This window comes from Pseudoliparis swirei, chromosome 10, assembly GCF_029220125.1.
Source record: "Pseudoliparis swirei isolate HS2019 ecotype Mariana Trench chromosome 10, NWPU_hadal_v1, whole genome shotgun sequence".
Lineage (NCBI taxonomy): Eukaryota > Metazoa > Chordata > Actinopteri > Perciformes > Liparidae > Pseudoliparis > Pseudoliparis swirei.
In genome coordinates this window covers 3,728,349-3,744,207 of record NC_079397.1, presented here as the reverse complement: position 1 = coordinate 3,744,207, position 15,859 = coordinate 3,728,349, and the positions used below count along the sequence as shown (strand labels likewise).

At 45.6% G+C, this 15,859-nt stretch overlaps 1 pseudogene; it reads left to right on the top strand.

Annotated features, from left to right (window-relative positions):
• Positions 1-889: 889 nt before the first annotated feature.
• On the top strand, positions 890-11,548 carry LOC130200873 (WD repeat-containing protein on Y chromosome-like; annotated as a pseudogene).
• The last annotated feature ends 4,311 nt before the right edge of the window (positions 11,549-15,859 follow it).

The window sequence follows — 15,859 nt, the reverse complement described above, 5'->3', positions numbered from 1 at the left end:
CCAATTATTATATCATGTTTAACTGCTACGGAGACATTAGAGCCAGCGGAGCATTTCAAAAAGTTTCAGGCTGCTCTCGGCGGCCGTGCTGCGGTCTTGTGAGCAAAAGGTATTTAGAAAAAGTCAACTTTCCGTTGTGTATTTTCTCCTCAGCTATGGTTTCCTTTTGCTGTTGCGAAATGCATTCTGGGATATCGGCCGGCCAGAGTAGCACAAGTCCCCTTTGATGTATTCCGGGGGAAATGGGATACATTTTTTTAAATTTATATTTTGACCGTGTCTCGCGAGAGGTGGACCTTGGAACGTGTACTTGTGCTGCAGCTGATGACGTTTCACAATTCCACAATAGCAAGCGCATAACACCGGTGGGCGTGTACTCACTACGTCGGACGTGACGTCATTTTTACCTTTGATGTTTTTTTCTTCCTTTGATCTCGCAAAACCCTATATAAGGGGCTGCGCCTCACTGCCGGCAAAACTAAAACGCTCTATAACTTGTCAATTGGTTATATCGAATTGGTTATATATCGAAGAAGTAATGGAAGGACACACAGATACAGCGCAGATGTTGCCTGAAGAGGGTTCCAACTGTCACAAAGATAAATTAAACATTTCGGAGATTGAGGAACTATTTCACCAAGTTGATGTTGATTCAGGTGGAGGACTGGACATTGAGGAATTTCAGGAGGGGATGAAGGACTTTTTCTATGGTAAAGATATGAAAGCCTTGTTCTACATGATTGACACAAATTGTGATGGAACTGTGGACTTTAAAGAGTTCTTAACTTTTATGACGAATATCAATAAGGCTAAAAGCAGTGGTCTTAAGCATGTGTTTTCTCCATTTGTTAAAGTGAAACCATCAAATCACTACAGAAACATTGTTAAAATGATATTCCTGCCTTTCCAAGATGAAATCAAAGATATATCTGCTCAAAAAGAAGAACTCAGGACTTACCAGGAAGGTCAATACATTTCCATCACCACAGACGGTGTCTTTTCCTACTGGTCTGACACATTTGAGAATCGATTAGAGATTTTCTTGAACAAAAAAACAAAGTCAATTAAATTATCGCATAAGAAAATGAAAGTAAATGGCATGGCGTACATCAAAGAACTCAAACAGGTGGCTGTCGCCTCTTCTGAAGGTAAAGTGTTATTCTATTCTTTCCATGAATTGCCAACGCTGTTTGAAATCAAGCACGCTTTAATCGTGGAGGACTTCAACGCAGTTTGTGCCATAAACTACAGCTCCAATGGCACTAAAGGAGTGTTGTCCTTTGGAAATGAACAAGGTCATTTGTATGTGCTTGTCTCCGAAAATATCAATACAAATGGCCTCTTTAGCCCAGACTCGTTCGAGAAAATCTCAAAAGAGGATTATCCAACTCTTTATGTTTCAACCCTGTTGAAGAAAAACTCAAAACAATTCCAATGTTCAAAAACCCACATCTTCAAGGACATCTTCACTGAAATCAAATACTTTCCAGCAATTGAGTCATTGGGTATCTGCGGTCGTACATCCAAGATAATGGTCATTGCTGCCATGCCCGAGTCACACAGAGGTAGATTCACGAAAACTGTCTTTGAGAGCCCTGCAAATAAGGAGTTTTTCACCTGTGTTGAATACTCTCCTTTAAACCAGAGTTTGTTGACTGGTGGTACAGATGGCTTGTTGCGGGAGTGGTATGTTTTTAAGCCTAAGGTGTGCAAAAAATCATTGAAAGGACAAGGCAAACCCATCACTCACATTGAGTATAATCCAAAAGATGAATATTTTGTCACTTTATCTAAGGACAAGACTATTTGTTTGTGGTCTGAGAGAAGTTTGCTGCTTTTGGAAAGCTTCCAGGTTGAAGACATGAACATTACCCCTATTGCCACTTTGTGTTATAACAATTACAACAATGAGTTGGTCCTAGCCAACACTGACATAGGAACATGTCTAGGAAGAGGGACAGATGCTTTTCATAATGCATTACTATCTCATGATAAGCCCTTGTGCAGTGCTCTCTATCACAGTATTTACAATCAGATGGTCTCTGTTTGCCGAGATGGTATGGTGAAGGTATGGGACATCTTAACAGGAAAGCTTGAATTAAAGTTCAAACTAACTCCAGATAAGCATGTGGGGCACAGTTTCATTGCATTTGATGGACCCAAGCGCAGACTAATCACAAGTTCTCAGGATGGGAAATTGAGATTGTGGAATTTTAGCAGCGCAACATTGCTTGAAGTTCTTCCAGTTACCTTACCAGAGGAGGTGACAGGTATTGTCACCTATGACAACAGGTTGTTTGTGTCGATAAGGAACCCAAGATCATTTATGACCTGGATATGGACGGTGAGAGCAACAACTTTTTGAGTCACCCATATTTAGAGGACATTTCCTCAATGGATGTACATGAAAACACTTTGATTACTGCCTCCAGCAATGGATATATCGCTATCTGGAATGTTGATGAGAAAGAGGTTATATGCTTGATTAATGAAAGTAAGAGTCCACGATACACATGCCAGGCCGGAAAGAAAAGGTGTGACAGGGTGTCTGGTTAATGGGGAAAAGAAAGAAGATCTCGGAAAAACCCAGCACTAAGATGAAAGCCAAACCACTTATTCTATGTCTGAAGGAAAGGGAGTTCAACGTGTACACAGCCACACTGTTGACTTCTGCAGATGGCTACATATGTGCCTGGTCTGTTAACGCCAACGGAGGTTTGTTAGGAAAGTTCAGGGCAGTGGATAAGGAAGGTGCTTTCATTACCACAATGACGACGGACATCAATGAAAAGATATTGCTCACTGGGGATAGCACTGGCAAGATTTGTCAGTGGGACATTCACACATTTTGCTCAACAAAGGCAACAACCAAAGGGCCATTTCAGGTGTTACACGGGTGGCACACATCATTGGCTCAACCTCCTCTGTTGGGCTCGTGGAAATGTCATGATACAGAGGTGGTGAGTGTTAATTTTGACATCAGTGGTAAAGAGATAATCACTGCTGGAGACAGCCATCTCCAACTATGGAAAAACAAAGGCTCCCACATAGGCCTCTTTGGGAAAGACTTTTGGGAGGAAGCCGACCAGGTGGAGGCCGACCAGGTGGAGGCCGACCAGGAGGAGGCCGACCAGGTGGAGGCCGACCAGGAGGAGGAAGTAAATTCAATTTCTTTAAAAAATAAAGAGAAATTCATTGAAAATATAGAGAAAATGAACACATCACTAATATCAAAAAATGAACAGATATTCATTGAATCTGTAAAGAAACTGACCAGACCACCAATAACAATTCCAACAATCTTCAAATACATTGATGCTACAAAAATATTATTGGACAAGCAAGAATCTACTCATGCAGAAGAGAAGAGGGCTAGACAGCTTCAAAAGGAAGTCAGATTAAAACACAGCGCCCTCATACCATGTCCACCAAGAACCCTAAAAGCTTTGATGGCCATCCCAAGCTTGCCGCGACAAAAAATGAAAGCCATTCAGCCTCCTGAATGTATAATAACACAAATGCGCCATCCAACCCGCATTGAAAGGGATGAGCTCTTGCATCAACAGACCCAGCTCAAGCCACAGAAGCCTCCCCTCATGAGAGTTTACCTGAAAGAAATCCCCCTGAAAGCTGAGCCCTTTCCACCCATGCCAAGGGCATCACAAATAGTCACCCGGCCTCTTCCCAAAAATGTAAAGAAGTTGTTCTATAAAGCTCCAAAGACCACCCAAGTCCCGATTGAGATCTTATTTAAGGATGAGCTTGAGAAAAGGCAGAAAGACAGCGTCCTCAAACCATGTTATCCAATCCCTCTGAAAGCAACGGTGGTCTTTCCAGGCCTGCCGGTGCCACAAAGCAAAGTCAAGCAGCCTCCTGCCAAAGTTTCAGAGCATGTGCTATTTTCAAATGACAAACTCATTGAAGGTGGCGCTGACCTGAAACAAAGTTCTCCCCAGACATTAAATCAGACTAGGTCTAAATATGGGCGTGTGCTCAAGAATCAGCAGGCAGACACAATAAAAGACAATGTCCTCACACCACGTCCACCAAGCACCCTGAAAGCTACAAAGATCAGTGTGTTACCAAACATGAACAAGTTGCAAATCCGTGAGACAGAATTGAACAGGAACAAACCCCGATCACAAAGTTTACCAACCTTGGACTGCACTAATGCTACACAAAGATCACTGGACATGCAGCAATCTGCCAATGCAGTAAAGAAGAGGGCTGGATACGATTCAAAGCCTGTCCATTTCCCCCCCATCTCAGAGAGAGTGCAGCTCACTACAAATCAGAGATTAAATCAGACTAGGTCTAAATATGGGCGTGTGCTCAAGAATCAGCAGGCAGACACAATAAAAGACAGCGTCCTCACACCACGTCCACCAAGCACCCTGAAAGCTACAGAGATCATCAGTGTGTTGCCAAACATGAACAAGTTGCAAATCCGTGAGACAGAATTGAACAGGAACAAACCCCGATCACAAAGTTTACCAACCTTGGACTGCACTAATGCTACAAAAAGCTCACTGGACATGCAGCAATCTGCTGATGCAGTCAAGAAGAGGGCTGCACACGATTCAAAGCCTGTCCATTTACCCCCCATCTCAGAGAGAGTCTCGTTAAATCAGACTAGGTCGAAATATGGCCGTGGGCAGAGATCAACAGACCCAGCTCAAGCCAAAGCCGCCCCTGCTCCTCAGAGGTGGCGCTGACCTGAAACATGGCCGGCTCCACTTTCCCTTGTCCCGTCGCCGGATCCAGCCCCCCCTTTCCCTTCGGCACCCCAGCCGACCCCAGCTCCTCCTGTCCCGTCGGCGCAACGGCCGGCTCCACTTCCCCTTGTCCCGTCGCCGGATCCAGCCCCCTTCGGCACCCAGCCGACCCCAGTTCCCCTGGGTCGGCGGAACGGCCGTCTCCACTTCCCCATCTCCCGTCGCCGGATCCAGCCCCCCCTTTCCCGTCGGCACCCCAGCCGACCCCAGCTCCCCCTGTCCCGTCGGCGCAACGGCCGGCTCCACTTCCCCATCTCCCGTCGCCGGATCCAGCCCCCCCCCTTCCCTTCGGCACCCCAGCCGACCCCAGTTCCCCTGTCCTGGCGGAACGGCCGGCTCCACTTCCCATCTCCCGCCGGATCCAGCCCCCTTCCGCCGGCACCCCAGCCGACCCCAGTTCCCTGTCGGCCGGCCGGCTCCACTTCCCCTTGTCCCGTCGCCGGATCCAGCCCCCCCCCCCTTCCCGTCGGTGCCCCAGCCGATCCCAGCTCCCCCTGTCCGGTCGGCGGAACGGTCGGCTCCAATTCCCTCTGTCCCGTCGGTGCCCCCAGCAACGGACAGAGGAGTTGTCGGCCGGATAAAAAGGAGGCCGACCAGGCGAAGCCCGACCAGGGTGCCGACCAGCCGACCAGGAGGAGAGGCCGACCAAGAGGAGGCCGACCAGGAGGAGGCCGACCAGGAGGAGGCCGACCAGGAGGAGGCCGACCAGGAGGAGGCCGACCAGGAGGAGGCCGACCAGGAGGAGGCCGACCAGGAGGAGGCCGACCAGGAGGAGGCCGACCAAGAGGAGGCCGACCAGGAGGAGGCCGACCAGTTGGAGGCCGACCAAGAGGAGGCCGACCAGGAGGAGGCCGACCAGGAGGAGGCCGACCAGGAGGAGGCCGACCAAGAGGAGGCCGACCAGGAGGAGGCCGACCAGGAGGAGGCCGACCAGGAGGAGGCCGACCAGGAGGCCGACCAGGAGGAGGCCGACCAAGAGGAGGCCGACCAGGAGGAGGCCGACCAAGAGGAGGCCGACCAGGAGGAGGCCGACCAGTTGGAGGCCGACCAAGAGGAGGCCGACCAGGAGGAGGCCGACCAGGAGGAGGCCGACCAGGAGGAGGCCGACCAGGAGGAGGCCGACCAAGAGGAGGCCGACCAGGAGGAGGCCGACCAGAGGAGGCCGACCAGAGGAGGCCGACCAGGAGGAGGCCGACCAGGAGGAGGCCGACCAGTTGGAGGCCGACCAGGAGGAGGCCGACCAGGAGGAGGCCGACCAAGAGGAGGCCGACCAGGAGGAGGCCGACCAAGAGGAGGCCGACCAGTTGGAGGCCGACCAAGAGGAGGCCGACCAGGAGGAGGCCGACCAGTTGGAGGCCGACCAGGAGGAGGCCGACCAGGAGGAGGCCGACCAAGAGGAGGCCGACCAGGAGGAGGCCGACCAAGAGGAGGCCGACCAGGAGGAGGCCGACCAGGAGGAGGCCGACCAGTTGGAGGCCGACCAGGAGGAGGCCGACCAGGAGGAGGCCGTCTTACTGAAACCTGGCTGAGCCATGAAGAATATGTCTGCCTAAATGAATCGACTCCTCCAAGTCATATTAATACTCACATTCCTCGAGGCACCGGCCGAGGAGGTGGAGTAGCAGCCATCTTTGACTCGAGCCTATTAATAAATCCTAAACCTAAATTACACTACACCTCATTTGAAAGCCTTGTTCTTTGTCTTTCACATCCAACCTGGAAAACACTACAGCCAATTCTATTTGTGATTCTGTACCGGCCACCAGGTCCATATTCAGAGTTTATATCTGAATTCTCAGAATTTATATCAAGTTTGGTTCTTAAAACTGATAAAGTTATTGTTGTAGGAGATTTTAATATCCATGTGGATGTTGATAATGATTGCCTAGGTGCTGCATTCATCTCATTGTTGGACTCGATTGGCTTCTGTCAGAGAGTCCAGAAACCCACTCACAGCTTTGGCCACACGCTTGATCTTGTTCTTACTTATGGCGTTGACATTGAGCATTTGAAGGTCTTCCCACAGAATCCTCTTCTGTCAGACCACAACCTCATAACTTTTGAATTTATACTACCGGATTGTACACCGTGAGTCAAAAGTTTCTACACCAGATGTCTAACTGACAGTGCTGTAGCTAAATTTAAAGAAGCGATTCCTTCTGTATTTGATTCGATACCACGTCTCAATATAACAGAGGACTCTTGGTCTAACTTTAGTCCGTCCCAGATTGATCATCTTGTTGACAGTGCCACAGGCTCTCTGAGAATGACACTGGACTCGATAGCCCCTCTGAAGAAGAAGACAGTGAGGAAGAGGAGGTTTGCTCCCTGGTATAACCCTCAGGCCCGCAAACTGAATCAAATGTCACGAAAGCTTGAAAGCATATGGCGTTCAACTAATCTGGAAGAATCCCGCTTAGTTTGGCGAGATAGTCTTAAAACTTATAAGAAGGCCCTCCGTAATGCCAGAGCAGCCTATTACTCATCAGTTATAGAGAAAAGAAGAACCTTCCAGGTTTCTCTCAGCACTGTAGACCAGCTGAGGAGTCAGCAGTGTTGGGCAGGGAGTTACTGAAAATTAGTAATTAGTTATAGTTACTAGTTACTTCTTTAAAAGTAATTTAATTACTTTACAAGATTACTGTATATCAAAAGTAATCTGTTACTGGAAAGTAACTTTAAGTTACTTTTATGTCTGCTCTTTTTAATGTAATGAACAGTACTGAACAGTCAAGGTGACACAATAAACATATGTTGTAGACCTATTTATTGCAATCAACAGGGCAACAGGCCTTCAAATCAATCAGTAGTTCAAAAGTCCCTTTAATACTTAACTTGAATACAATAACAAATGTCTCAGTCATTTAACAGTGTTATTTACATTAGGCCCAATGAAATAAATGTGTTTCATTGGCCTACACAGTATTAACACTAAGTTGTTTAAAAGAGAAACAAAGGTGCCTTGAGGTGCTGCATATAACTGTTGCTCACAGCCAAAGGGCTGTGGGTTCAATTCCCAGTGAGGCGTGTGTGCTGATCTGGAGTCAGTTAGGTAGGATTTGAGTACAAATATATTATTTCATTTAAAAAATCGTTATTTTATTTAAAGATATTCATGTAATTTGATACAAAAATAGGAATTACATTTTATTGCACTGATGTGCTACATTTGAGTTGGAGTGACATCTAATTATTGGATGGAAAACTGCCAACAATTTAATTGACTTCATCCAATGAGTCATTTCTTTGAGTGTACTTGAACACGCCTACCTGTCTCTTGGACCCCATCCCACGAGGCTGCTTAAAGACGTTTTGCCTTTAATTGGCGGCTCTCTATTAGATATTATCAATGTCTCTGCTAACAGGCCACGCATCACTCCTTCAAGGTGGCTGTTATTAAACCTCTCCTGAAGAAGCCCACTCTGGATCCAGAGGTATTGGCTAACTACAGACCGATCTCTAACCTCCCCTTCTTCTCCAAGATCCTTGAGAAAGTGGTCGCAAATCAGTTGTGCGACTTTCTACATCATAATAGTTTATTTGAGAAATTTCAATCAGGATTTAGAAAACACCACAGCACCGAGACGGCACTGGTGAAAATTACAAATGACCTCTTAATGGCAGCAGATAAAGGACTCCTCTCTGTCCTGGTCTTGTTAGACCTTAGTGCTGCATTCGACACCATTGACCATGACATCCTGTTACAGAGACTGGAGCAGTCGATTGGCATTTCAGGCACGGCACTAATTTGGTTTAAATCCTATTTATCATATCGATCTCAGTTTGTATTTGTAAACGATGACGCCTCGATAACCACCAACGTTAGTCACGGAGTTCCACAAGGTTCTGTGCTTGGACCAATTTTATTTACCTTATACATGCTTCCTTTGGGCAATATTATCAGGAAACACTCCATAAACTTTTATTGTTATGCAGATGATACTCAACTATATCTATCGATAAAACCAGAGGAGAGCAACCAACTCTGTAAAATTCAAGCATGTCTTAAAGACATAAAAACATGGATGACCTGCAACTTTGATGTTAAACTCAGACAAAACCGTAATTTTAATCGGCCCTGAGCACCTCAGAGATCAATTATCTGGTGATGTGGTTTCTGTAGACGGCATTGCCCTGGCATCCAACACCACTGTAAAGAATCTTGGCGTTATCTTTGATCGACTTGTCCTTTAACTCCCACGTAAAGCAAATCTAAAGGACTGCATTCATCTCGTAAGATCCAGAATCTGCAGCTCATTTGTCTAAAAAAAGTCTGGCACCTGAATTGATCACCTGCGTCAGCTGAGAGACTGCATCATTTAATCAGTCTTGTAGTTCCTAGAGTCTTAAAAAGTAGAATGGGAGCCAGAGCCTTTAGTTATCAAGCCCTCTTTATGGAACCAGCTTCCACCTTCAGTCCGGAGGCAGACACAGTCACCCTGTTTAAGAGTAGACTGAAGACTTTCCTCTTTGACAGAGTTATAGTTAGGGCTGAATCAGGTTCACCTGGTCCAGCCCTCTTTGATATGCTGCTATAGGCTTATAGCTGCCGGGGACGTTTTAGGATGCACTGAGCACCTCTCCTTTTTTCTCCTTAAGGATGAATTTTCATCTCAATCACACGTTAATAACTCTGCTTTCTCCCGGAGTCCTTTTGACTTCACGTCTCATGGGGTCATCGGACCCTATGAGACGGCATAGATCCTATCTGCCTGATGGATCATTGAGGTCTGGGTCGTGGAATTCCTGCTCCTGACTACGCCACTGTCCTGTTGAGACTCCGCCCACTGTTGAGACTCCGCCCACTCCTCTCTACCGCCATCTGCCTGATGGATCGTGGAGGTTTCCATCGTGGAATATGCCTACTATGAACTATTCATACACTCTGTCATATTCATTGAATGTATTTAAACTCTAAATTAGGGCTGTGAAACGATTAAAAATTTTAATCGGGTTAATCACAGGTTTTTGTGGATTAATCATGATTAATCACATATTACCGATATTCTCGGTATATTTTGTGAGAACATAGAGATTTATGACAAAAGACGGATATATACATTTATACATTCTTCTATACAATGGTGCTGCAACTAAGCAGTTATTTAGCAGTTTTCTTCCATATGGAACATTAGTACATCTTCATCCTAAACAGAATGTTTAACCCTCCTGTTACCTTTCGGGTCAATTTGACCCCATTCAATGTTTAATGTCGGTGTTCTTTGGGGTCAATTTGACCCCAGGCTGTTTTTCACTGTGTCAAACATATAAGAAATATCAACTTTTTTATATATTTAAAGGGCTATTTAGGTAGTCAACAAACAAACATAAAGTACCTCACACTTAAACTTGGGAAACAATATTAATGCTAATAATTTTCTGAGGTTTTAATTGCTGGGGTCAAATTGACCCCGAGGGTAAAATATGTTAGTAAATGTAAAGGTAACAGGAGGTTAAACAGAACATTTTTCTCTTGTTCGTTAACCATTAACTCCACCATGACACAATCTAAAGGTAGGTGGGACAGATTGACAAGGACTTTTTTTGCTCGGTCCCGATGCGCGCACGAGCTCTGTTTGCGCGAGACGGAGATCGATAAGTGTTAACGCAACGCGAAGAGACAGAAATGACATGCTGCTGTGGAGATACGATCAACAACAGACGTTTAGTTTAATAAAAGAACAAAGACGTGCTCGTTTCAGAGAACATGTCAGGAGGCGGCCAATCTTTTAATGTCATGCGATCTACCAACACTACGCCGCGATCAACTGGCAGGTCGCGATCGTCGTGTTGAGACCCTGATCTACAGGGAGAAAAAGTCGTAACAAGGTTTCCGGAGGTGAACCTGCGGAAGGATCATTACCGATGAACAGACCGTCTGCATGAGAGCGGACAGAGTTCAGATTGAAGTGGTGGATTGGAAGCTCATTTTGCAAGTGACTTTTTTTTCGTCCCGACGACCAACAACAGACGGATTGGAAGCTCATTCTGCGCATACAAGAAATGCTAAAACAACTAGTTAAACCTGTAATTGAATTAACTTGAGTTAACGCGTTATTTTTCACAGCACTACTCTAAATCTGTCCTTCTGGTCACATGACATCTATTGTTCTGTCCATCCTGGAGAGGGATCTTCCTCTGTTCTCTCCTGAAGGTTTCTTCCCTTTTTCCCCCCCTGAAGGGTTATTTGGGAGTTTTTCCTGATCCGATGTGAGGTCAAAGGTCAGGGATGTCTATGTGTACAGATTGTAAAGCACTCTGAGACAAATTAGTAATTTGTGAAATTGGGCTATACAAATAAACTGAATTGAATTGAATTGAATTGAATGTGTTTGTGTGATTGTGTGTTTGTGTGTTTGTGTGATTGTGTGTTTATGTGTTTGTGTCTTTGTGTGATTGTGTGTTTGTGTGATTGTGTGTTTCTGTGTTTGTGTCTTTGTGTGATTGTGTGTTTGTGTCTTTGTGTGTTTGTGTGATTGTGTGTTTGTGTGATTGTGTGTTTATGTGTTTGTGTCTTCGTGTGATTGTGTGTTTGTGTGATTGTGTGTTTGTGTGTTTGTGTGTTTGTGTCTTCGTGTGATTGTGTGTTTGTGTGATTGTGTGTTTGTGTGTTTGTGTGATTGTGTGTTTGTGTGATTGTGTGATTGTGCCTGTGTGTTCATGTGTGATGTGTTTTGTGTGCCCAGTGCCTGTGACTGTGTGTTTGTGGTGGTGTCTGTCTGTGATCGTGCCTGTGACTGTGTTTTGTGTGTCTGTGTGATCAGTGTCTGTGATCAGTGACTCAGTGCCTGTGTGCCCATGTCTGTGACTGTGTGCCTGTGTGATTGTGTGCTGTGTCCTGACTGTGTGTGCTCACTGTGTGTTTGTGTCTTGTGATCAGTGATTGTGTGTTTGTGTGTTTGTGTGATTGTGTGTTTGTGTGTGTTTGTGTCTTCGTGTGATTGTGTTTGTGTGATTGTGTGTTTGTGTGTTTGTGTGTTTGTGTCTTCGTGTGATTGTGTCTTTGTGTGATTGTGTGATTGTGTGATTGTGTGTTTGTGTGTTTGTGTGATTGTGTGTTTAAAAACAAACTGAATCAACACACAGTGTGTGTCCTCCTGCCTCGTAGCCCCGTTGTGTCTCTTTTACCTCGTGGATCTCCCCTCGTGTTCGTCTGCTTTATTGGGGTCTTTGTGTTGTTTACATGTAGTCAGATAAATCACTACGGGATACCGGCAGGATGTGAACAGTAGTTATTGTGTGCGCGTGGTGTGTGTTGTGTGTTGTGTGTTGTGTGTTGTGTGCATCAAGGCCTCTTTGATAGAAACACTGACTGCAGGCTCCAAAGGGCTTTTATTGGCAGCGTGTGCAGCAGATAACATGGAGGCAGAGTGTGACCTGCAGCTTCTATTGCCTCCTTGTTTCCTACACATGTGGTAAAGATGGAGATTAGATTGGGTGTGTTTTTAAAGCGGGGAGGGGGGGGGGACAGACATGTTAGAGGTGGTGATCCAGATCCTCCCTCCTCCCCTCGGGCCGATGGTCCCGGTCCACCGCCCTCCCCGGCTCTCTGACCAAACACAAAAGGTGTTTCCTCCCTGCAGCCGCGCTCACTTTCACCTGTCAGTCAGACTTTCTCCGCGTGGCCCTGTGAGGAGGGGGGGGGGGGGGGGTCCAGGTGAGCGTTGGCGAGCGGCTCCTCCGGAAGGGCCTTCTTGTCCTCGGTGTGAATGAAGGTACGCATTAAACTCTGAATAGCAAACGGAGAACCTTCAATGATACAATCACGAGCTCCGTGGAGCCTTTTTTTGCCCCTGCTTTCGCCTTTCAGGCTTCACTTGACTTAGACTTTCAGGAAAAACACATTTTGGTGACAAAATATTGATTTAATTTACATGTGTGTGTTTAACTGTGTAAGTCGAGTCTGATCCCAGTCCTCTATGAATTATAATAATAAAAATGTCGGCCCTGCTCGTAATTCCTTTGTCAGTCTTTTAGTTACAGACTATGGAGGACTTAAAATGACTTACAGTTTTTTCCGATTGCTAAACGACAGTGGGCACAACTGGAGTCACATGTGCAAAACTCTAACCACAGTCTGCACTACCAACAGTCACCTGAGCTAAACAGTTCACATCACCTGCAAAACTCATTCCAAGCAACACAACTCTTAACACATGGCTCAAAACACGCTCAGTGCAGCCAAACACTCTGCACAGCCCTCCCTGAGGTAACACACACTGTCACTCAGAACACACTGAGAGTAAAAACACGAGCATCAAACACCAATACAGAAAATACTATCTTTTCATCTTTACAGTTTGAACAATTTCAGTGACTTCAAACAAAGTAATATTTTCTTCAAAGAAAAGAGTGACATTCTTTCACATGATTTATGAATTTTTTTAGAACATAACAATTCTTTAAGGTAAATGAAAATTAGCAGTTTGCTTCAATAGTCTGTAGTAATTTACGGAATTACAGTAATGAGAAAAAAAAGGTAGAAACTAAAAGTACATAGGCCTACTGTAATTGGAACAAATAATTGAGGGGCTAATCCTGCCTCTCTCTAGCATCAGGCCACATGTTGTCATCAACATCACATCTAATGTTCTCTCTTGCCACCTGGGGAAGAACCTTCTGGAGGGCCTTATCCATCCCTGGCAGTCCTCTTGACTCGTGTCCTCACATCCGGCACGCATGGCTTCCAAAAGAGACATTTGGTCATGTGGGTGGTGACCAAACACTTTTGTTGCAGCCTCAACCCTCAACCTGCCTCTCTCAATGAGAGACCATGGTTCACGACATGCTCTATAAGTGGAGCCCTTATTTCATCTGAAATAACAGCTCTTTGTCTTCCTCCACGCATCCACCCTCTCCCTGCCACCCTTCTCCCTCCACGAACCCGTCTTCCTTGTTCCATTTCCAAAATGAGTCTTTCTGAGCTCTACCTATATATACTGTAATATATATCTATATATATATATATGTGTGTGTGTTCACTAACAAGTCTAAAACAAGACACCTGCTTAGCCTTTCAGCTGAAATTGCAATCAGCAGTGTTTGAAAGGCATAAGGCTGAACTCTATTCCGTTTTGAATGTGTGGTTCACAGTTTTGACAGCAGTGTGTTAGCATTTGAACAAAGTGCTGTAGATCCACAGTGTTGTGCAGGTTGTGGTTAAAGTCATGGGATAAGTGTTAGAGTTTTGAAAACTGTGTTCAAGCAATGAAAAACAAACTAGAGTTTGGTCCACATGAACTGCTGCTGTGCAGACTGTAGTTAGAGTTTTGCACATGTGACTCCAGTTGTGCCCGCTGTCGTTTAGCAAACGAAAAAAACTGTAAGTATAAATAAATAAATAAATATTTAAATGCTTGAATAAATATAGGAATAAATAAATAAATGCTTAAATAAATGTATAAATAAATAAATTCAAGAATAAATGTATAAAAAAATACAGCAATTAATAAATATAAGTTATAACTCAACAGGACATCATTAAATAAATGTATTTCTACATTTCTGTATTTCTTCATTTATTTATTTCTCTATTTATGTGTCCACACATATTTCTTCATTTATTTTTGTGACATTTACGTGTCCGTATATTTAATTGAGCTGTCATTTTAAGTCCTCCATAATAGACAAGATGATGGTGTCTATTCTCCTGAATCTAAGGCGTGTGTGTAGCAGCATGAATCCACTGTACTGACTGTTGTTGTTCGGTGGGGTCCCAGTCATCAGGTGTGTGTGTGTGTGTGTGTGTGTGTGTGTGTGTGTGTGTCTTTAAAGCTGTCGTCAGGTCTGTGTTTACCCAGCCGAACGTACAGTGTGATGAGCTGCAGGAACACAGAGACCTAATGAGAACTCTGAGATTGACTGACATTCATGCCGCCTGCCACCCAACAATACATAACAACACCTGACAATACAGGTAAGACTGCTTCCCCCACACACACGTGTGTCACTCTGCAGCCCCTCATCACGCGGATGCTTGACGAGTCGTTTCCTCTCGAGACGCTTCATGTCTTCACTGTTGGTGCTGAACTTATTTCTACACGAATGTCACAAAAAGGGTTAAAAGTTAAACATTTCACTTTTGCGTTCTAGAAACTATCGTGGTGCTGGATGGACTAGAATACAAACCGATTGATGATGCACTCAGCTTATAAAATGCATTTTGAGAACTAAAAGATGAGTTTTTCTATTTCATTGGGGAGGAGCCGACATCCAGGAGACGGACCACTGCCAACGAGACGCAAGAGAGAACTTGTGTATTTTGTAATTTGGGGCAAATCGACTCTTTTTAAATGAAATATTTTCTATTTTGGCTTCAAGATTTTCCGACTAAATTCTTTGGTCAAACACCAAAAACATTCAACAAGTGTCGATATCGACTTGACCGTAAAACTCTCTCCACCAGCAGAGGACGACATTCGCCCCGGCATCCACCCCCCCTCTCCTCCTCCAGTCCACCTCCTCTCTGTCCCCAGCGACCGCCCCTCCCATCAATGCCATAGCCTCTCCTAATCCCCCCCCCTACCCCTTGTTGCCCTGGAGACGGCTCAGACGAGCAGGTGATGCATTGACAGGGAGCAGATGGTTCCCTGTGGAGGTAAGCATGGCCGAACAATGCTTCCATATTCATCATAAAGTCTCGCTTTACTCTCCGTCTCTCCCTCCTTCAACTGCGAGCACACACATAACTTCAAAGTTGAATGAGTCGCGCTTTCACCGAGAGACATACACACACACGCACGCACACACACACACACACACACACACACACACACACACACACACACACACACACACACACACGCACGCACACACACACACACACACACACACACACACACACACACACACACACACACGCGCGCACGCACACACACACTGATGTTTGCTCGGGTCTCGCTGATTGAAGCCGACCACATTCTGATGGGTCAGCGGCCTCGGCCAGGTGATGTGACCCCGTGACGATCCGGAGGGCCGACGTGCGAAGTGAAGACGCACGCGGCAGCCGCCGAGCCCCCCTCCCCCCCCCCCCTCGGCGGGTCGTCTGCAGGTGTTTCGGGTCTTTCCGGCGCCGTGACTCTCTC